The following is a 24,986-nucleotide window of genomic DNA, read 5'->3' on the forward strand; positions in this document are numbered from 1 at the left end:
ATACTAAGTAATAAGAAAATCAAAATGAAATAAAAAATTCTGCAATCACAATAGTGTAGTGATTTTAATTTTATATTCGAAACAATGGCAATAAAAAAGAAGATTGTTATGATAAAAAATATAGATTGTGTGCAAATTTCAACCTCGGAAAATTCTCATTTTGAAGGTCGTGGTTTTTTCACACGAGATGAGAGATTTTCGAGAAGTGACGCGAAAAACCGTATTCATATACTAATTTGCATACATAAATAATGCTGATTATGTAAGTGAAACGCGTGTTGAATCAGAAAGCGTTGTCGCTATTACCGATGCCATTGTAATAAATTCATTGTATGTGCATTTTACGATAGTAATTAAATTTTATCGCGCTATGCTTCACCGATACTTGTTTTATTTTCGTTTACAAATAAACGACCAGTTTTGTTGTAATAAACATAGCTGTTTCTATCCAAATATCAAAAATAAATGTATGTAATTGTACTTCAGTCGTAATTGAATCAAAGTGAAATATTCAACCTGGAATAATCTTATTTTCATCCTCGAACCAAAAATCATATGGCAGAATTGCGTTATTTTATAATAAAAAAATAGTTTTCAGAGGAAGGCATATTTGGGACGCGTTAAATTATAAATTTACTTACACTTTAAAACTGGTTATTAATATTCAGTGAGATTGAAATGCAAATATTTAACTCTTTATGCATATATAATTGTTTTTATATTTGTAAATATATGAATTAGTATAAAAAAAGCAATATAAATACACAGAAAAAAACATAGTATTATTGGGATCACATTTTGAGCTTGAGAAATATAAGTATTTACGAATTGCAGAACAAGGCGTTATACAAGCGCACATGACGATCGGAGATTTGGGCGGATTGTTCGACGCTTGTATATATAATCGATATCTATACACACACTTGTGCTGAGTCAGTTGTAAGTGGCAAGCAGGTACTCGGATTACAAGTCCAGTGACAGTGACAAGTCATTACGCAAGCATTATTATAAAAAAAACAACATAATCAGACTGCATTTAAAAAATTAGGTAAAACAATGTACGGGATCGAAACGCATAAGCGTGTTCCGGAGCAAAAATATGGATTTTAGCAATGTGTCTCGATGAATCATACATAGCATTCAAATGTATGTATATGGATTTGAAAGATCGAGTTTCAAAGTAAGAAATTAGCTTAAATATATATATTACAACTACCGCGCAACTGTGTAAACAAAAACAATCAACTCAATTCAATCGAATCAAAAACAAACAAATCACAGAAGTGCTGCCAACCGTACCATCGAAATACAATACCTACCCTTCGAATGATCAACACAAACACACGCTCATTCAACAAAAGCCACGCGCCAACACAATGGCGACCGTCGAACAGCTGATTTATTTGACATTTAGAAACGTCATTTTTGACAGATGTCACTATCATGTGTTGGTCAAAAATGTGCATTATTTACATCGGCCATGTGCGTGCGATGAACACACGATTCGTTACGTCGCACACAATAACAACAATGACGCATATTAAACGACTGCGGTGCGTTCATTATAGTCGTTAGCGTTTATTATAATGAGCTGCGATCACGCTCGGCGGACAGGTTTCACTCATATTGGACTTGACTGATGCAAGGCAAGGTCGTATGAATATTGTGGTAAGACTAAAATTTGCACTGAGTTTTAGTTATAGCGTTAAAAATTAGGCGGTGACCTTGAAACTATATCGACGAAATCAGAAAACATCTGCACAATACTCCTTAAGCAATGCGATTACGAGCTTTTATATATTCCAGAGGTAGATAAAAAGATGATTTTATTTGTGTCACCAAATTTATATTAATCTTATAAATCAGTCAGAAATAATTTTAAAACATTAGGAATGTTTCAACAAACGTAGAAACAATTAAGATGAAATTTGAAAACCGGCGAAGTAAATTTAAGTTTCATAATTAATATCAGTGAAGACTACTGCCGTGTAAATGACAACAACCAGCTAGATATTGATTAAACAAATAATATACTAAGTTGGAATATTTGTTTTCATTCTTACGTAATTGTCGGACATAGCAAAAATAAATATTCTGGCAAAAATCAGTTATCAATTCATTAATACAGTCAGACGTATGAGTGTTGCCAGTTTTTTTTCTTCGCGCGGTAGTTCCTATACTAATCCAATCGCGGTATCATGGACAATTTACGATACCTATGAATCCCAAAAAATCTGAACTGATTTTTTTGTCAAGAGCAATCGTGGTGATATTTGTATAAATTTGAAACGTTTGATGCTCTTATAATATATACTGAAAAAACGCCTGTAAAAACACCGTATGTTATTAAGTAATGATATCAATAATTCGCGTACCAGGGACGTCAGTTGGGGGGGGGGGGCATGTGGAGGCATTCCCCCCACTCCATAAATTTGGCCAGAAAAATGCATAAAATTTAATAAAATACTATAAATCTTAATAAAATTGAAATATTAAAAAACGACCACTGAGTGGCCAACTTTTGTCCTCCCACCCCGGAAAAATCCGAAACGAAGTCTCTGATTCTAAACCAAAAATTTTCTGATTATCCCAATACATGTTCAAAGTAGATATGCATACAAGTCCAAATACATTTTCACAGTCGATACGTATTTCTACCAGCGAAAATGTAATTTACCTGATAAGTGCTAGTTAAATTATATGCTGCCTATTAAACTTAATTTGACGGTTGCGAAACGTACATTTGCTGTACAAACCCAAACTTATTAACCCACACGAATTAACTAATTAGAGTTTTACAACTTTCATTAGAGCAAGTTTAAAATACAAATTAAGCCAACTTATCTCTTAGAAGGAAATAAGCGATAGAATAAGTACAGGCAGAGATCGCATCCCGCATATTATTATATAGTTTGCTGCACTTCGATATTACAGTATGTTTTAAAAATGTGATAGCTCTCCTTGCCGATATTACTGCGGATTTCTAATATGAGAGTATTGGTAAGTATATTCAAACCGAATTTTGGTCAATAGGAAAGCGCAAAAAACAATTATTACTTCTCAGAAGTCAAAAATCAACGTCAAAAGCAATAAAATCGTGCCGTCGCCGTTGCAGTGGGAACGCTCTATTGCTTTTGACGTGGATTTTTGACTTCTGAGAAGTGATAAATGTTTTTTGCGCTCTCCTATTGGGCAAAATTTGATTTAGATATGCTTTATTCGTTTTTCGATTCGATTGGATCACTATTATATACAATAGCTAATAATGTTTGGAACGAATTTAATTAACATAAATAACGGATCCGTATCGGCGTTTGTTTTGTGCGGATTTGCATATAAATTAAATAGTTAGAAATAAATTAACCGCGATCGAGTTATTGAACTGATTAAAATAAAATCTTCGCGTATTGAAACAACAAATTACAAAAACGTAACACGAACTTCGCAAAAATTTGCACCGCACGCCTGTTTTTGAGATAATCGTTAAATGATAATTAATAGTGGGTCTTTCCAACATTTTGTTTCGTTCAACGAACAAATTCTGCGAATTTTGATCATAATAGACTCCACCGACAAATGTTTATTCACTTCATTTTAAATTACATTTGCTACTAAATAATTCAGTGCGTTCAATTTTCACCGAAATTCTGCGAATATTTTTTGCACAGTAAGAAGATTTAAAAGTTTGCTGTTAAACTATAACAAAAAAAGTATACATTCTAGAATTGCCTATTTCACTATGTGTTAACGAAACCCTCATAATTACATAATAGCTATCGATTTCAAAACAATCAAATTCGCACTGGAATGTAGCACGTTACACTAATAATTTCATGAGATCGGAAATACAAAGTGAAACATTACGCCTCTCAAACAAGTAATCGAGAACGTAAATCGACACTGAATTGAATTCCTCTAAACCACTTCGATTATATCCGGCGGTCGACATTATTAGCCCATTAAACGGAAGCGAGACGGCTCTAGATACAGCACAATACCATCTGCGATTCTCGACGGTCGAGATTCGCGCGAGATGAGGAGGCGAGATAGTAGAATAACGGTCCGACAGGTTGTGAACCGCACGCCTCTGCCCGAAGCCAGTTATGCCGTTGTCTAGCGGCTCTTAAAACATCGTACCACTCTTATTATTCATTGCGTTCACGTCAAAATTTGCCTAATTACTATTCATGTTTATTTGTGTCGTAAGGTTTTCTCTTTATAAGTTTGGAGGTGGGGTTGTAAACCCCAATCAAGATTGGGGGTGGAATTTAAAAGCGAGTTCATTGTCCTTAAAGTTTTTATGCATATATAAACAGGTAAGCTATGAAATAATATATATTCAATATTCTTATACGGATAAGATTATTTGACTTTTATTTATTATATAAAGGTGTTTTTTAAGAAGTTTGTTTTTCGAATTTGCAACACATTTTTCAGCAACAGCCAATTTGACAGCTGATTTGTGCTCAGTTTGGTTTGCCATTTCACCATGAATAGACTTACGTCAGAAAAGCGCTCCGTCCATTTTACGGTCGACATAAATATCCATCCGAGCAAGTAATTCGAATAACCATGGATCGCATTCGCACCACGCATACTCTAATTAATAATACGCATCCGCAGGGACGTCGTACAGTGCGCACCGAATAAGTTGTTTCTGCTATGGAGCGTTATATTAAGGAGAACCCGAATAAGTCGATTCGCCATTAAAAAGGTTTCGATTATAAAAAGGCAATTAATATGAACGCTATATAACCGAGCATTATGACGGCGACGGCTTTTGACGTGAATTGTAAACAGAATTTAGCTAGAAAAATGTATGTCATTTAATGAAACTATGTGATTTTTTTTGCTGCAATAATGGTTTTAATTTATTTTGCTGTAACCAAGCTTCTTCAGCTAAATAACCGACTGCATCACAATCATTGTCACACGATCGTCGTAAAAGATAGTATCCCCAAATATCAATAGATAAAAATACGTTTATACGGTTTGATTGACATTAACCTCAATCTTCATACGTACTAAGTATATAAAACATGTTCACGATTAATTCGAGTAATTATATTCAGTCAAATCTAACGAATATATGTATTAAATTGGAAGCAATGATAATGTTTATGTATTATAATAGAAAAACTCACTTTTCGGCCTCGGAGCCCGTCGCCAGGAATTCAATATTTGAAGATTTTATTACGAAGACTGTTTATCTAGTTTAATCAATGTATTCTTCTAATCCTCAACACATTATGTATATATTTAATTTTCATAGTTATAACACACCTAGTTAATTTTCAATCCGATTATTTATATTCAAATGACGAATTAATGAAAATTATTGTCGCGTAACAAAATTTTATTTATAAATAATAATTATTTAAATCTGTTGTCACGTTACTGTCGGCCATCTTGTTTTATATTTGAATGCTTATTTTTCATTGGTCGAAACAACAGAATACAATGGCTCGAAAATTAATCGGAGCAAATTTAATTTTTATTTTTATTATTATAATATTATTATAATTAAATATATTTCTTTTACAAAGCGATACGATTTTACGACTAAGCGGAAATGACGGCTTAGAACAATTATATATAAGATACTATAATATGAATTTAAATGAAATCGAAATATTAAAAAATATGACCACTAACTGGCCAACATTTTCCCCCCTCTGGAAAAATCTGAAGTGACGTTCCTGATAAAAACAAGCTATAACTGACATTATTTACTGTAAAATTATTTGTTTTGCAACCTAGATACAATCTAGACTTCCAGATTGCCATTTATTCGAGCCAGCCGCGGACATATGCCTTAAATTATATTTAAACACTAATGCCATAAAATTATCTTACCAATAAAGTCAATATCATGGCCATTGCCACGATTTTTTTGTGTTTTATTTCATTTTAAAAATCTATACCATTAAAAAAAACACCTCTTATAAAAGCCTTGAAAGTTGGTGGTGGAATCAATGATTCTGTCAGGTTTATCAATTGAACTACACTTCTATTCAACAATTGGACCACAAATATTATGCTATTAAATTATGAATACCGTTGACAAAGCCAGTTTTAGCATATGATATACATACAAAGACATGTTTTAAACGTCAAAGACAAAAAAGGGGCCGCCGCTTCTCTCTTCGCATTCCATAGTCTTACATAGCTTACGGACGCACGCGCGGATATAAAAACTTCACGTATAACAAACAGAAATTGTTCCTGATGATCTCATATGTTGTACAAAAATTTAAATATCTTCAAACAATAACTTTATCTCAAAAAAAATGAAAACCCGACGCGAAGGTCAGAACAATACCATAACAGAAAAACAATTTTGTATATATTTTGCCAGAAATATAAGATGTAGTTAGTTTGAAATTTAAAATTAAAAAATAATAATAATATCGTTGAGTGAGAACAGTACCCATCTGTACAAGGGCGTATATTCGGTTCGCCGTTATTCGCAAACGACTTTCGACTTGTGTGAATGTAGAAATCGACTATAACTCTCGCGGGAGGCGAACTGGTGAGTCTGGTAGTGGAAGTCGTCCGTCTGGTATCATCAAGCTTCGCCGGAGATAGCTGGTCGCTCGTGTTCTGGAAAGTGTGCCGCGAGGAGAAAGCGCAACGCGGCGAACCAACAACGTGTTCTGGCATTTTTACGCTTTAACCATAGAGGTGAAAATCACACACGTTTGGCGATCGTTTATACAGGGTTACCAAGAGGCTATTATCATACAATTTATATTATTAACTCTATAGCAGCCAGTTAGATATTTAATCGATAAGCTATTATTCTCTGACGCAATCTATTTTGATATGCTTGACTCAACTCAGCATATACATTCACGTTTAGCCAAATATAGATATTATTTATAATTGTGTTGAGAGTGACATCATCGAGTTACAATACTGTATTATTTTGAGTATATGGAATAAGATTTATAAACTTATGAAAAAATCTTAAGAAATACATTGTAAAAAATGCCCAATGACACAGAGATCATAAATTTGAAATTAATTCACAATGAGAAAAAAACAGGTTTATATTTATTTTTTGTTTTAGTCATAACATGAAAAGTTAAATAATTTAACTAGCGAATGCGCTCGCTCTGACGCAATATGTTTTAATGCGCGTAAGTTTAAAAATAACAATATCCAATAATGCATATACGTCTAGAGAAATATATACATGCATTTTTTATATAAAAATAAAGATAAAACATCAAAATCTATATGCGTCAAGGAAAATAAACAAGCGCCGTTAAGTTCGTCGCTCTTCCAAAAATAAACGTTGCACTCTATCTGCCTCTTGTTTTCGTTCGAGCCGGTATAAAATTCGCAAAAATCTTTAATAATAAGAATTTCACTTTTCAATATACAGTTCGTTTAGCTGTGGAGGGGATTCGTAACATTTTTACATTCACTCGGCGCAAAATAACGCAACGAGATATTGAATAACTGTACGTGTCTTACACGTACACGAGTCTTTCTGGTAATCGCTTCGAGCATTACGAATTGAGATGTGCGAAAAAAGCGAGGACATGTCGAATTTTGATAGTTAACTGCTACGTTTAAACGCCGTTGAGAAAGCGTTAACGATCGGTTAATCACTTATCTGACCTTATCTTTAATAAAATCATGACATGCGATATAAACGATCGAGATAAATATTAACAACGATCAAACGATACAAACGAATCAATACTTCATTGTTGAGATGTAAGTGAAAATACGTGACTAAGTTTAATAACCACTTGAGGTTTTGAAGTCCAGAAAAATGTTTCTTAAATGTTTCTTTTATTTTGGGAATTACTGATAATGCCTTTATCTATTTGTGTGAATGAGCATATGATTTATTTTATGTAACAAGTTTTTATATAAAACGTGTTTGATTGAAATGATTCCTTTTTGTACAGTGATAGTATAATGTGATTAGGGATTGCAATACCGGTAATACCGGTATTGGGGCAAAAATTTACTTTTCGTACTACCGATATTACAAAATGAAATACCGGTAGTACCGATTTTTTTTAAACCGTACATCTTATTTGTTGAAAACGATATCTCTATGGATTAGAACTACGAAAACGACGATGCTCATATTGCTTGAAAGCAAAAGCGTAGAATAAATTAATACTCACTGTAGAAAATTAATCCAAGTAGTTTTATCGGGGTAGGATATCGAAGTAGAATAATATTATCCAAGAGGGCCGAAATATCGGCCAACCCAGCCTATTCAGAAAATCCCACCGGCATATATTTCAGTGCAAATTTTATTTAAAATGTTTTGTATATGCACGATGTGTCAACATAAAAGGAATACATTTGCTTTATCTCAGATAAATCTAACGGTACCTAGCAGTTCCCTTTAATTTTGTTATGTAACAGAGAAATGACGCCCTTTTTAATGATAAGGATGGCTGGCGAAGTGAAAAAAAATTAGGTATTGCATACACGAAATTATTTCTATTTGTACATATTTATCTCCATTCAGGCATATTTTATTTTAGTTTATAGTATATGCCTTACTGAATATATGTGTTAAATATTAGCAATAATCATATTTAAATAAAAAACGTATCTGAAAAAAATGCGCGAAATGTATTTTTTTTAAGTAAAATATCATTTTTTTTATTGTTGTACCAATAAAATATTATTGCTTTTTATTACCTCACATCTTTGAAAATACACAAAATGGTTTCAAATTTTAAAACACATGTATAATATAATTTATTTTAAAAATTGAATGAAAAATTTCGCATATGTTGGGCCAAATTATTTGCGATCAAAAGGTTATGCAGTATTTACGTATTTTTTATTCTATAATATTTACGTAAACATTTATAACTAAATTTAATTAATGTTACTTTTAACATGAGTCGAAATAAATAAGTATACGAGAGATATTCTTTCGAAAATGAATACTATTGAGATATTCTAAAATAAATATTAAATGTGCAATAATTAAAATAAATAAATCAAAATATAAATCCGTTTTTAAAAAAACAGTTTAAAAAACAGATTTAAAAATTCCTATGCACTACTTTCTCATTAGATTCTTTCAGATAATGGTAAATGATAAAAAAGAATGAGTAATATATTTTATTAGAATAAATTGGCGGGTTGTGCTTTGGCTCCTGATATACAAATTTAAGGGGGCATCCAGAAGCTGTCCATGAAAGACGATACACCTATTTTGTCAAAGAGGATGATATTCTAGATTTATTGTTCCAAAAGAAAAAAGTTTTGGGGACCGATTTTCGTGGTAATTACCGGAGTATTCAAATGCTTTGGTTTTGCTAAGCAATAAAAATGGTGAATTTTTCGGTCAATTAAATAAAAAAATTATAATGTCAATACCGGTAATACCGTTATTGTTGCAATCCTTAGATATCATACATCGATATAAAAGGCTACGATTGAAAAAAATAGTCGTTCCATACATTTTTAAATTATTAAAACACAACTCTTGAGCGTCTCTTTTTCTCCTTCCCCTCCTTGCAGATTTAATATAAAGTAAGAAAATTATATGGAACTGGGATTAAAATTTTATTGAAGCAAAAAAAATATTTAATAAGTTCAATACATAACGAATCCAATTAGGTAGAAGAATTTTATTCAGTTACAGTAAAACGTACAGCGTAAAAGGTTAAATTAAAATAATTAAATTCTCATCAGAGCGAACGCTGAGAAAATTTCTCCTCAATCTCATTCAATACTAATAAAAGAATAATGTTTCTATGATCACTATTGTGGTTTTATTTAACCATTCAATAATAATTAATGATTAAAAAATGATCATGTGTGCACGCACGTTGTATAAACAGCTGAATTCTAACGAAAACACACGTGGTCACCGCAAACAGTGAGTCGCCGGCAACTACGAAAACATGAGCGACTCGCGGGCGAAATTTTAATTCATGGCGCGTAGAGATATGTTGTTCACTGAATCATAAAAGACGCAGTACAACGTATAATTTAAAACTGTTATTTAAGTGCTAACGTAGTCTAATTTGATACAAGACATATATTTATTCTACGTTTACGTTATAATCATAATATTATATTACACATACATAAAACACAAGCACGCGATCTAATCTAATCTGAAACGCTGACCTTATCCGAAGTCAAGGCCTTTCGCGTTAACGTTTGATTTCAATTAACGCCGATTAAAACAAAACCCAGAGTTGGCAATAACTATTAAAAGACTTACTGAGAAATACCGAGCTGAGAAGAACAAGAAAAAACGCAGTCATTATACATGCATTACGAGTACGAGTGGGCGTAAAACCGACGAGGTCGGTTGACCTTCCCAGCGAGAGTTAATTTCGGTACAAAACGGTGACGTCATTTGCGAAAATTGGAACCGATCTGACCGTCTAACCGAGACGTAGAATCGGTAATTATTAAATTTTTGATATTGGTGATCTTTGCAACTAGAGATACTTCGTATGGATTGACATGATAGCGCCATGAGGCGCGCCGGTGACCGGTTAAATAAATTTTTAATTTAATTTTAGTAGACAATAGGATGGGTCTCACGAGAGTGATAAAATAAGATGAAATAAAAAATACGCACCTCTTTATTGGACGGTTATCCGGCAGTCATAGAGCTTTTAGTGGTGTTTACGTTCGATTTGAAGCGCGTGAATGTGTCGACGCGTGTTTCAGCCATTCTGTAATAAAAAAAATATAATATTTACTCACAAATTAATATTAAAATAGAATGTTCATTTTATGAGATTAAGATATAGACGGAGATCAAGGAGTTACACATAAGAGTAGCGGCCAAGACCTTGATTTATATAATAGTATTCTGATCGTATAAATTTAGTTGTATAACTCGTAACGTGAATAAATAAAAATGTTTATGCGTTTTTTTAGCACAGCTTTTTTATATTTATAAATCTACTACTGTAACATACTTGCAATGAAGGCATAAATAATTTTAGTCTGAATTTACAGACCATATTCCAGCCATATATTTGTAGTAATTTGATTTTTTTTTTGTTTAGAGCTACTTTATTAGGTTTAGTAATCAAATACGCATATTGATTACAACATGGATAACAATGTAGTAACCAATTTAAAGCGGACTCTACAGATTCCGTCAACATATAGAAAACTTATGCAAGTTTGTCTTGCGATACGCGCATCACTGAGGTGCTCGAAGGAACTGTGTACTTTGTATAATCACCTAGTGCGCAGTACCCTTGAGCATACTTCTCTGGATTGGTTGCCAAATAATGCAACAAACTTACTTCTAATAAAAAATGGTTTCTTTAATACCTATAAGTAAAATAATATAATTACAATCCATTTTTATTTTCCACCCTATTACAAGGTATGTTGGGATATGATTCTCTTGAGTCGCGTCGACGAGTGTACTTCCTCAAGCTGCTGGTTGAGAATTTGCTCTGTTTTAAAGAGCAATTAATGATATAATTTTCTAAACGTAAATTATTAGGGTTACCCAAAAGGAAGGACGTGTTTTTATGTAAACTATTTTTCCAATAACAAATTTATTTTACAATATTATGACAGATACAACCCTTTTCCATCGAACAGACAAGTTTTTAATCCCATATTTGTAAAAACTGACTGGCTGTGAGTAAATATTCAAAACTTCACTAACACTATTATTTTTTTACTATATAAATCATGTTATAGAGACTTAAATGAATGGTAATCTGATGGTGCTATATGGAAGATTAACAACAGTTATCCTTCCTAGAGCATTAATTTTTTCTCGCATGATTCTCGCAGTATGATGCAGGCGCGTCGCCTTGTTCTCGTCGCTTAGCGCGTGTGGAACTCACACGCCTTCCCAATATTTTTTAAGCTTCTTTGAATGCCATACCATGTATATCCTGTCTTATATGGTAACTCCTGAATCGGTATCCCTGTATTGGCTTCAATTTCTGCAGCTATTCGGTCATAATCATCGATGATTTTTGATGTCCCACTTGTCTTCCAAACAAAAATCCTTTGGACCATTTTTTAAATTGACGAACCAATAAAACTTAAACATAGATGGCACATATGTTTTTGGTTGCTGTGTTTGCCGATTTTTTTTTTGTGAAATTGATACAGCAAACAAGTGCGTAAAAACACCTTACTCGGAACGAAATTTTCCATTAACACTTAAGGTGTTTTTTGTTGTTGTTATGTTCGTAACGCACTCTCCATGTGTTAATTCAAACACTACCGAAAGAAAGACAGACAGCGACCCGAATGACAAATAAATCACAACTGACCGTCAAAGTTAAAGTCAGTATAAAAACGTCCTTTCTTTTGGGTACCCTTAATATAAAAATAAATTGATAAACTTTGCGGCTAAATAACCCTTATCGTATTATTTGAAGCAAATTACATTTTTTTTAGAAAAGTAAAATTTCAATGTTAACCCTTTTAATGCCAGACGATTGTACCTTATATATGCGAAAACTGCCAAGCATTTTTTATAGAAACAATTATCTTTTATAATTAAAAAAAAATGATATATATATACATAATTACATATGCATATAAATATTTTATAAAAAAAATCCGTGTGTTCTTTATAATGTGTATAATAATTAAAAAAGATAATATCCATATTTAACAAAAATAATCAATTATTAAAAAAAATAAAAAACAAACAAAATCAAGTTTGAAGTACATACATATACACATTTTATTTATTTAGGAAATTTAGTTCTAATATATAGTATAATCTATTGTTATTTGATGGAAAAAAAAACTAGCCATATTATCATTTTACAAAGAAACAGATTTTTTTAAATTTGCCTATATTTTACAGAACATTTTATACATGAAATCGTTTATTTCAATAATAAAAATATATTTACAAAGATACTAATTATATATACTATGTATGTTATTGGTTTATATCTATTTTCATGTTTACAATTTGTTATTAGCTACAATTTGATAGAAAATAAGAACATCAAATAAAATGTTGTTGGTTATAATTTAATGAAATAATAATATAAGGTAATGAATATAATTTGTAAAAATATAAAACATCTGTTTTGTGTAAATATCTAAATGGGGAATGTGGAAATGGTGAAATATATACATATCTGTGATACCTGCAATTATTTTGCTTTATTTGACATACCATTGCAAAAAAATCGCAGTGACTACATGCTTTGTCATACAAAAAAATATACTAGTAAACGTCATAAAATACATTAGACATGCCTAATATATAGCAAATGTATCCCTTTTACTTTGAAGAAACTCACCGCAGTTTGTGCAAAATCAGCTCACCGCAGTTTGTGCATAAGTAGTATGAGCCGATATTTCGGCCCTTTGGCATTAAAAGGGTGTATATGTAATGTTCTTTAACTTTATTAAAATTAAAGCAGAACCAAAAGGTATCCGTGACATAATTATAATAAAACAATACTTTCAGTTTTATTAGTATTACGCAAAGGTGTCGCTACATAATCCTTCAACAAATTGATAATATTAATGCAGTAACCAACCGGTAAACGCAAACGGAATAACTAAGGAAGCTCGCGAGTGTGAAGGCCGAGGCTCAGTCGTTGTGTATATTCTGTGTAATCAGCACAGTTGCATCGTAGTTTTCACCGATTGAAAAAGGTTAACTACCACTGCTAGTTTTACATACATTCTCGAGAGGCGTTCTCGTTCCGCGAGCGTATGTCGGTCAATGTAATTGTTGCATCAAGCGAATGTGTCTCAAATATGTTCATAATATCGAATCGTCGAGTTATGCGTATGACATACTGACGATGATTGGATGGAAATCAACTTTCATCTTTGATTGAACGTTAGACTCATCAGTTTCTGTAATTGGATTACCAATAAGAAGACCATACAACAGGGAGTGGAATTACTCGAATCGTCGCGTCGACCCACACGTTTATAAAATGTTCGTAATTATTACCTATAATATGCATTCACGTGAGAAGTCCATAGTATACATTTATACGCTAAAAGTATGCATATATGACTAAACGAAACATCATTATCATCATCACAGACGAGGTCGTCAATCTCGCGTTGTAATGGTGACCCCAACGGAAGTGCTGCATAGGCATGTGCATTGCATCTCTCTTCAGTTCGTATTGATGCAGTTTGTTTGTCTCGATGAAACTACTGAGGATACAACACTAGCGATATGAAAATTTTACATAACACATGCTGCGAATAGGTCAACGCAGCTTTGTTTTAAATAATAGTATGTATTGTTTAGATACAAAATTATTGAACAGATTTAGTATATATGTTCTTAAACACATAATTTGATAGTTGATGATGTCAGTTTTTATTAGGAACGTCATTTAAGATTTTTTCAGGGGGGGGGGAGCAAAAGTTGGTCAGTCAGTGTCGCTTTTTTAAAATTTCGATTTCATTAAAATTCATATAATAATATTTCATTAAATGACAAACATTTTTCTAACCAAATTCTGTTTTTAATCAACAGCAAAAGCACTAAAATCGTGCAGTTGCCGTCACAATAGAAACGCTGAAATTTGTGTATATGAAAAAATTGAAATCATATGAAATTTTACAAGCACCTGCAAAATAAATATTTAACGGTGAAAATGTATTTCAATATGATTTCATTGAAATTAAATATTTTCGGGATAGATTTTCTTTTAGTGATAATCCGAGAATTTCTGGTTTAGAATCAGGAACGTGATTTCAGATTTTTCCATCGAGTGGGGGGGGGGGCAAATAGATTTAGTATCTAGGTTGCAAAACAAATAATTTTACAGTTGATGATGTCAGTTAAAGTATGTTTTATTGGGGACGTCATTTCAGCTATTTCCAGAGGGGGGGGGGGGGGCAAAAGTCAGTCAGTGGTCGTTTTTTTAATATTTCGATTTTGTTAAGATTCATATTATTTCATTAAATAACAGGCATTTTATTTAATTGACAAGATAATAGGATTGGTTTTGAAGGCATTGGACATATGCATATGTATATGAATGATGAAACGTTACTCACATTTAAAGGCGGAAATGTATTTATTTTTAGAAGCCCCCTAGAGATTTTCATTTTAGCTTTAAAGTGCTTTTATAAATATAAATAAATCAATAAATAAATCACACACATGAGGTACTCTATGTATTAGGAATTGAGGACTCCTATGTCAATGTAGACTCGATGTTTCTGGAACTGTTTTTTTTTTTAATAATTTAGAGCTGTTGAGGAGGCTCTGAAGTCTTCGATGAAACTCAGCGACTCTTCTCAACATTAAGGGTAACATTTAGAGCGTAGGGTTTGAGATTTCAGGGTAACTCAAATTCCTAGGTTTATTGATAAGCTTATTTACACAACATAAAATATTTTTTTGCTGCGATTCGAGGGTGAAGATTGATATTTTCAGTGTCGTGACGGACCGTATGGTACGGAATGGTATATGAAAGTATTATTATAAACGTTACAATGTTTTGCCACAATTTTTGTTGTTGTTATATTATATATTGCTGTATAAATACGACGCGCATGTTACTGATAGCATCGTTGATTAAATTTTACAATCATAATCGACAACTTATGTACATGACCCTACAGCTCGTGGCGCCATGGGGGTGAAACGCGACTCATAATGCAATTAAAGCTGTTTATCATTTGTCACGATCCGAAGGGTTGATATTAGCGATATTCGCACACGGAAGGGACTATGCGGAGAGGGGGGAGTTGCACGGGGCCCCGCACCATGATATCGACCGCATGCAACAGAGGCGTCGACATGGAGACGAGAGGTGAAATACAGCAGGGGTGTGGGATTTGTGCCCCGCCGAACGTCTGCGACAGTTTGTGTGTAGTGGGAAATCTGTCGATCGATTGCCCATGGTGGACAATGGAAACACCATATCTGGCAGAGTGCAGCAGGTCGTGAACGCGTGAACTCAATCATCCTGTTCGGTCATCTCACCTTGCGTATTGTTTGTCCTACTAATCAGATTTAGTGTTATCACAGCATAATGAGGAATTTTAAACTTTTATGTGCTTTTAGGGCAATTTTACATTTGTGTCAATCTACTATGTGAGTTTGATTAATTTAAACTTTGGAAGTCCGAGAATCCGGTTGTCAGTAAATAGCGAAAAGAAGTAGTATAATCAGGGCAGGGAAAACAACGATTCCGGACCTCATAACAAAAATGGCACTTTATATATTTTTTAACATCGTAATATAATTTTGCTTTGTACGATCGTGCCCCGCGTTTTATATATTGGACTATAATGTACTTGGTCGGTAAGTCTTTAACAAATCAGTTGTCGTAATAACCAATAAATTGGCACGGTCGGCATTCAACGTTGAGATACACGTGCGTCACCCCACGCCACGCCACGTTCCGTTGAAAGATCTAATCTTAGCGATGTCTATTGTTTCATACACGTTTGTCTGCCCACTTAATGTACGGCACAGGTGTATGTGACATGGGTCAGAGTGCGTGTTACTATCATGTGTCACTAGATAACAAACAGGTCCGCAACTCGAGAAATTAGTAGATATATTTGAGCTGGAGTTATATTTAAACTCGAATTAGAAAAACGCAAAAAGATATTTTATGTATCTGAGGCTAATCTAAGCTGCATAACAAATTTTAAAAATAAATCTTCCATATTACATCAACAATGTAAGGAAGTATTTAGCAAGAGGTAGTCACAGAAAACACAAAGATAGTCGCAGCTATCACCAAGAAAAAAACATCAAAAACTCATTCTACACGACCGACTCATATGTAACATAATTTATGAATTGGCTTACACCACAGTAAATTGTATGGATCTCATAAAATTTACCTGAGTTAAAATTTATATTTTATAGCACTACCTAGGACGAACAAATCATAGCAGAGTAACGCATGGGCTCCGAGGGCCAATATATACCCCTCATAGACCTGTGGGGTGGTGCTATTCTAGGATGATACGCAGTGCAAAGCAATGCAGGCCAGTCAACGAGAGCGCTCGGGAGAAATACTAATGCAACTCCAATAACATCACCCGGCCGTCAAAAGCTGGGTGCCCGCCCGTAAGGGTTGGACTCGTAGGGCCTTAGTAGTGGTAACAGCAGTGATGCACGCAATTGGTTACGTAGTTATACCTCACTGATCTCATTGAAAGTAAATACCAACGAATTAGATATTTATGAATAATTAAAATGTGTTTTGGGCCGATTTAATAACGCAATAGAAAATATCGTGGGAATATCTAGTATGAAAGACAGGACTTTTATCTATGAATGTTATGCAGGCTACAGAAAGAGAAATTATGGCTTCTCATTGCATTTTACACAAGAGAAAATTGTGCGCAAATATATTAAAAATGTCAAATATTGTCACACCGATCGTCAAAATTGTTGATTTTATTAGATCTCGAAGGCTAAATCATAGAGAAATTTTAATATATATGCAAAGCGAATATGGTAATGTTATTTTTAATACCGAAGTTCGATGGTTAAGTTGCGGTAAAATGTTGAAACGAATGTACGATTTAAAAAAAAGAAATCAAATTGTTTTTAGTATTTAATGACGAATAATGAATTTTTGATTTTGCTTTTTGTGATTAGAATAATATAATATATAGATCTTCAAAGACCAAATCAACTGATCAATCAAATGTTTGATAATATAAGAACTTTTGAAACTAAACTTACATTGTGGAATCGTCAACTAAAATACAATAATATGAAACATTTTCCGACGTTAACAATAGAAAATCCAACGAATACAAGAAGATATGCTGAAGAAATGCAAAAGCTTTTAAATGGAATAAGAATATGAAACTTCTTTTGAAATATTTTCATCTCCTTTCGAAGTAGATGTTGAAAAAATGACTTAAATTTTTAAATCGAGATAATTGATTACAATGTAAAACTGAAATAAAAAATTAATTTCAAAACGTCGATCTTCTTGATTTTATAAACAGTAGTTAGTTAGAAATGATAAGGAAACTTACCATTTGTAACTAACTACGCTAAGAAAATGTTAATTAGAAAACAATTACCTCTATGAGCAACTGTTTTCCAAAGTAAAAATTATTAAAAACGAAAATCGAAATCCAGCGGATATTAAAAAAATCAATGCCAATCGTTTCATTAATATTTTGATATAATTATTCGTTTTTTTATGTCGTATTATATGTGTTATATACTCTGATTAATAATATGTATAGATACTATAATTTAATATGATTGAGACGCAATCATTTTTCGTGAAGTAATTTGTTAATCGCAGGAATCGAGTTATATGAACGTTTGTTTATAGTGAAGTAATCAGTGTAAACAAGAGATTGATTTTTCTTTTGAATCTATAATGTTATCTTGATACTTGATACCGAGAACAATAAGGTACTGTTGCCTCGTGAAATCCATTAAAGATCATCACAAAGGAAATGCGTCACATGTTAAATATATATAAAGGAAGGAAATAAAGAGAAGAGACTTGCACTCTGAGAGAGAGTGAAGTAAGAGCCAATACAACTTCTACTCATTTACAAGTCTTGCAAATCGCATTAACGTTCTATTTATATAATTTAATATTAATATATAGCGTTCTATTTATATAATTTATTACTAATCGTTTAGGGATTTAATTATTATGTATACGAATCATAAATAACAGTACATATATGTAAAGAATTTCGCACACAAAGTATATTATTTTTAAAAATGACATCATAACATTTCGGTGAAAGCTTGGCAAATATAATGAACTCGTAGTTTATACACTAATGGATGTCTGTCATAAAATTTTGTATCCAAGATTGCGTCGCAAATACTAGTCGAGCGATTACAATGAAACTTGGCAAAATGATCAGAAAAAATGCATGAAGTACATAATTATGGTTAAAAATAAAATACACGCATACGCGTATATAATATTTTTTTCGCTAAAATAAATCAGACGTATATTTAATAACATTACTTGTTTTTTGTAAATCTCATGCAATCATAGTATTTCATATTTAAGAATTGAAGATGCAAGTTTAACCGTTCTAATGCCACGCGCCACATACGGGGCTCTGTATGGGAAATTTACAGGATATGTTACTTACGCTACGGAATAATATTACTATTTAGGTATTTAGAGTAATCTATGGAGAAGCATTTAAAATTATTACCGCTTGAATAGAATTAATGTTTTAAAAATAACAAATGATAATTGATGCAGAACGTGAGTAAAACTATTTTTGTTTCTCAAATGCTAAAACGTAGTAATATGAATTCAAAATTGTTTTGTTGTGATTTTTAACAGCTGCAAATGGTGTCCAAATGCACCGTAAACGGCACTAGAAGGCTACATTTGGGTTATAAGAGTCCACTTGACATATATTTATTAATACTAAAAATAGCTGGCATTGGGGTCGTGCATAACGAAAGATACCGTGGTACGTAAACGGTTAACATCAATTAGTGCTTATTCGTAAAATAAAATTTGATGCATGAGGATTAGTGATATGTTTGTATATTGATTCCTGACATTTATAATCGAGTTTTCGTAACATCGAAAATTTAAAGAGGCGTCGACTTTCACTGGCCGTATAGCGAGTCTTCCGCGACTGCTGCGGCTAAAAATACTTTCGTGTTCTTGTCGTGACACACAAAAGCGCATAGCGGGCTCGGCGCCGAACGATCTGTCGTGATTGCGACACTTATTTATACTTATGCATACATACATATGTATGTATTTATGTATGCACAGACGGCGCGGCTGATTAGCGTTTCAAGAGCGAACTTCAGGGCCGTTTACCATCGCGAATTGCTATGTTTGGTATTGCTGCGAACTGCTTATTGCGATTGTTCATCGGAAGGTCAACGGTAGTAAGTGTCCATTTCTTCACACAGTACTTGAAATTATTATATTCCGATAACAGAATCTGCAATAATCAGATGCGCAGAATCATAATGCACAAGAAGATTTTAGCCAGAAACAAAAGTCAACTCGATTAACTTGAAAAATTACTCACTCTTTGTTATTAAAAAAATACATGATTAAAAAAATAAAAAATATTTTAAATTTAGTCTTCAAAACGGTCGATATGGCGTTGTGAGAGGTCGATTTGAGTCGATAAAAAACAATAATCAGATATCACTATTATAACTGCTATATATTTTAGCATTTTATATTTATTCGGATCATTTAAATACTTAATTTAATAAACATATATTTCTTTATATTTTTTCCATCTTTCTTTACATATATTTTTACATAAGAAAATCTGGAATTTTGAAACACAACCCAAGTGTTATTTTTCTTTAAAATGATAAGTTGAAAGTATGGAGGATCAAGAATAGATAGAAGAAAGTTTAAGTATTAGCAATTTCCTAGGAAGATGTCTACTTAAAAAATACATGTCGTTGTAGATTTTGTGCACCCATGTCGTTGAAGATTTTGCTCATACATTTTATAATTAATCCTTTCCCTTAAATATTAACAAATTTCTTTAGAAAATTATCATAGCCTTTTTTGTTAGAAATTAAATTTGTAGGGATGTTTTTAATTGTTTTACAACGGCTGCATTTTTTATACCGCTGCATAGGAATGGGTGAATTCTTGAGAAACATTAAAAACTAGCAAAAAAATAAAATTGAAAAGCAATATAATTTAATAAAAAATCGACACTAAAAAACAACAGCTTAGTATAAAAACATGATATACAGCTGTGGCCGATTGAAAGTTTCATAGGCAATATTTCACGAATTCTATTATTAAAATGTATTCTTTCCGCAAAACTTGTTATATTGTATTTTTTATGATCAAGTGGATCTGTGGTAATAATTTACAAAATATTTTAACTTGTAAAGCCTCGGTTATGTAATAAAGACAAACCCAAAATCATGGAAAGATATAAACAAATGTCGATCACAGTAAAATCTAAAATAATAGCGTATCTCAAAGAAAATGTTTTAATTCTAGGGATAGCGCGAAGAGTGGGGTTTCATGGTTCTGCTATCGAAAATGTATTAAAAATATCGCGAAACATGAATTCTAGAGAGTGCAATAGGGACGTCGGAGGCAAAAGCTCATCGCCATTGGACCGTCGAAGATTGGAGAAAAGTGGCTTTCTCCGACGAATCTAAATTAAATCTGTTTGCAGCAAATGGTAAGCGACTGTGCGCCGTAAAAAAATCGAAAGATTTTATCCCTTATGCATAAATCGATTCATCAAGCACTCATCCTGTGATGATCAGGGTGTGCTCTGTAAATTTTGTCCAGGGCACTATGAATGCAAAAATATATAAATTGGTTGTATAAAACGACTTTATTCCAACCCTTGAATAACTTTCCCGACATACTGCAGAATCCATTTTGCATGACGATTCTGCGCCATGCCAATAAGTCCAATTCTAGTTACTAAATTAATCCTCTATCTATAGATTACACAATTCAAAAAGTTAACGGGAAACGCATCATTAACATGGCCAGGAAACAGTCTCGGTCTGAACCCAATTGAATATTTATATGCAATCATAAAACAACAATTAAGAAAAAACGATCAAAAAATTTACCCGAGCTGAAAAAACATATCATGGAAGTGTGGAAAGAGGAGATAGATCTTAAAATATTTGAAAATCTGTATTTATCGATGCCAGGCAGAATACAAGAATTTATTAAAAATAAGGATGAAATTATTTCACAATAATTTTTTTAAGGTGTTATAAAAGTGTTTTATTTACAAGCTTCAAATTTTTAAATGTCCTTGATATTGCTTTCTATGAATAGAACCAAAAAAAGGTCGCGCGCACGTGTTGAGTTAAAAGCTCGCCATTATGCACTTGCTTGGACGACGAAAAAAATGCACCTTTCCCAAAATTTACGCAATTATACCTTCCTAATTTTACAATACCCGTATTTTTTTAACAGTATTAACGGAAAACGAAAGTTTACTATTATAATTATCTATTGTTGATTCAAAAACGTGTAAAAAATGCATCAAAGTTGAAATAATCAAAATACGTATAAGAAACGCCATGTCAACTTTCAATTGGCCACAGCTGTAAACATTTCTACAAAATACTTAATTTATTTTACATTGTTAATCTTTCATAGCAATATAACAGGCAACACAATTATCAACTACTTAGTACGAAGTGAACCACCTGACTAAAAATAAGTGACATATTAAATGAAGTGTCTATTATTATTTCAATGCATATCTAGATTTTATTTTAATTAGGAAAATCTAGGAAAACCTCATCTGCGATAATCGATCGAATTTATAAATATGTATACAATAATCACTAATTTTAATCTCTTAGACAACCCTCGAATTTATTTAAGATTCTAACGAAAGATTTTCAGGCATTAATCACTGAATTATAACACTGGTCTATCGTGCTTGATAATTATTATTATAAGAATATAATTAAACTACATTTATTCTGTCAAAGCAAAATAATATTACATAAAAATAAAATATGGTACTTTCCTGTTAACGAGGAGAAAATTTATTCTAAAAAAATATTTATTCATTTGTTAATAAATTATAAATTACATTTTTTAAATAGATTCGTTACAGAGAGTTAATCATGAGGTGTTGTGTGCAAATATGTTTTAAAATTAAACCTGGTTAGGTGCGAACGAGCGGCAGCGAGTGAGCGTTGATCAGAACAGTGATGTAAATAAATATTTTTTCGAGTTAATTTGATCACCGATAACATGAAAGTACCTAAAATATCATGATTGAAATATATGTTTGTAACTCAGTGACATATATTTTAGTTTGTTTTTATTTAAATTATTCAACCGTGAGATAATTGTCGTTAAACTGTAAATAAATAAATACATGTAATCTATTACATATTTGTACAAAGTTTGAAAACGCGCTGTTTTGATTCGATTCGATTTAAGAACAATAAATAAATACCCAAATACATAACCGAATATGTAAATATATTATATTAGACATTTTATTTCTTGATTCTAACGCTATAAATAAGATATAGACGCGATTTTGCGTTATCCGTTCCATAAATAATAGTTCAAAATAATCGTTAAGACATGTTCATTTCTTTGTACGAGTTCATCAGTGACAACGGATGGATTTAATTACAACTAAATTCACAACAAAGTTCTTAACGATGGTAGGTAACATTAGAAAGTTTTTGACTCGCACGACAAAAATAGCTGTAGTTTTGCAATTCTGTAACGATTAAATATTCCCATTAAATTATTAATAGTCAGTTTCCAATGCATTTCAGTGTAAGCGCTAATCGGCCGAGAACCGCCACATGTTCAGTTAAATAATTCACGAAGATGGGTAGCTCGTACCGCTACGAACCCTGCATTTAAAATTTAATAAACCGAGCGCAAAAGGTTGAGCGAGTACATTATACTGGAGGAGAGAATCGATCGATGCTCTATTTTTATTTCGTGCGCGATACTAACACGCTTTGTTATCCGAGATTGTGTCAATATTAGGAGGTTATTCTTTAAATACAATGTATATCAATTTTAACAGACTCACGACAGACGAATCACTTGATATTATACACAAAAAAAAAACAATAGACACAAGATAAAAACAAGCATATCGATCGTACTGCCAGCTATTTTGATAACCTACTTTTGTGCAAAACAAATATTTACTGTTGCAAAAAAACACAAATGAAAGGTTAACATGTATGTATGTATATATACGTAGTTTAAATATTTATATACGACATGAATACACAAAGAGGTCGTAACCTCATTGTTATCTCCTAATTAAGCTAGGATAATTCAAACGTTTGTGGTAAATGGCGATTCAGATAATAGAGTTGATTCAACTACGAAAATAGGTCTTCTTTTAATTAAACTCAAACGCAAATTAGGAAAATATAAAAACATATATATGTATGTATATATACATTTGTACAAACATATTATTGTATAAATCGAGCATGAAACCGACTCAAAAAGGGTTAATTGAATTTATATTTCAAAGCAAAAAATAGGGATCGCAACTGTTAACACAAATAAAAGGTCAAGCGCCCGTATACAGTTTTTTATTTTTGTTAAAAGGGTCGTCCCTAATAAAACGTCCCTTGAGGAAACGACTCTAGTATTATATTTTAATTAACGTCGCAATTGCTGAACTTGACATGAAAGTTAAAAATAATACACTGTTATTTTATTTTATTAAATTACAATGTATGTTTTTGTATGTTTCACGCTGAATTCAGCTTTATCATTATATTTTTTTCTAATAAGGTTTCGTTGTTAAGATATCATCGAAATTTTATTATCGAATACAGGTGTAAGGTATTTTCACACAACCAAAATAATTATAAATGGTAATATTGCTATCGAGAATGATAAATTATGTTCACACAATATTTTTACAAGCGTAAGTTACATTATTTATCTCAAAAAAAAACTCGTGAACGGAACTTCAGCGAAGTTTCGCTATCACGCGAAAACGCATTAACGGACCGTAATGTGTTGTTACAATATAATGCATAGCACATATTTAGTAATCTATTAACATAATTATAAACCTGCCTCCATGAAGTGTACTTGTGGAATAGGAAATTCCGAAACGGTAGAATTCAGTGACATGACATATAATTTACCTGATTTAGTAATCAAAGCTAAAAATCCTGATCGTAACCAACTTACAGCTCTTACGTATTTAAAAACAACCGTTTTGAAGTTCGATCGTGTGACGATCCGTAACGAGGCCGTTTAGCGTCGTTAGGCGACCATCGCTAATTGGCGGTAAATGTAGAGGGGATCCATCCACCTTCTACATACTCACTCTCGGGTGACATCTCTTGTGTCCAAGGATAAAGAACAATAGATTTTTCAGCGTTTGATTTAGCATGTCGACCGAACGTGCCCGAAGCGATTTGGTAAATCGTAATATATTATTTACGAGTGTTCAAGTATCCAAGGTATCCAAGGATACGATTACCTTGGTCTGAGAGCGGGCAAACTAAAATAGAACGGGCGAACCTGAGACATGATGGCGTCTCTTGCTTTTCGACGCACTAATTTGTTGTT

General features: G+C 32.4%; 1 protein-coding gene across 5 annotated transcripts in view; it reads right to left on the bottom strand.

Annotated features, from left to right (window-relative positions):
• LOC148229611 (uncharacterized) overlaps positions 1 to 24,986 on the bottom strand; it is a 160,673-nt gene that overhangs the window by 24,216 nt on the left and 111,471 nt on the right. For all 5 annotated transcript variants that reach the window (XM_088198608.1, XM_088198605.1, XM_088198604.1 and 2 more), the window contains one exon: positions 10,592 to 10,688. The gene's annotated coding sequence lies outside the window, so the exon portion shown is untranslated. The remainder of the gene's footprint in view (positions 1 to 10,591; positions 10,689 to 24,986) is intronic.

Source organism: Plectrocnemia conspersa, unplaced genomic scaffold (genome assembly GCF_051122295.1).
Source record: "Plectrocnemia conspersa isolate PC_06_02 unplaced genomic scaffold, ASM5112229v1 ptg000011l, whole genome shotgun sequence".
NCBI lineage: Eukaryota > Metazoa > Arthropoda > Insecta > Trichoptera > Polycentropodidae > Plectrocnemia > Plectrocnemia conspersa.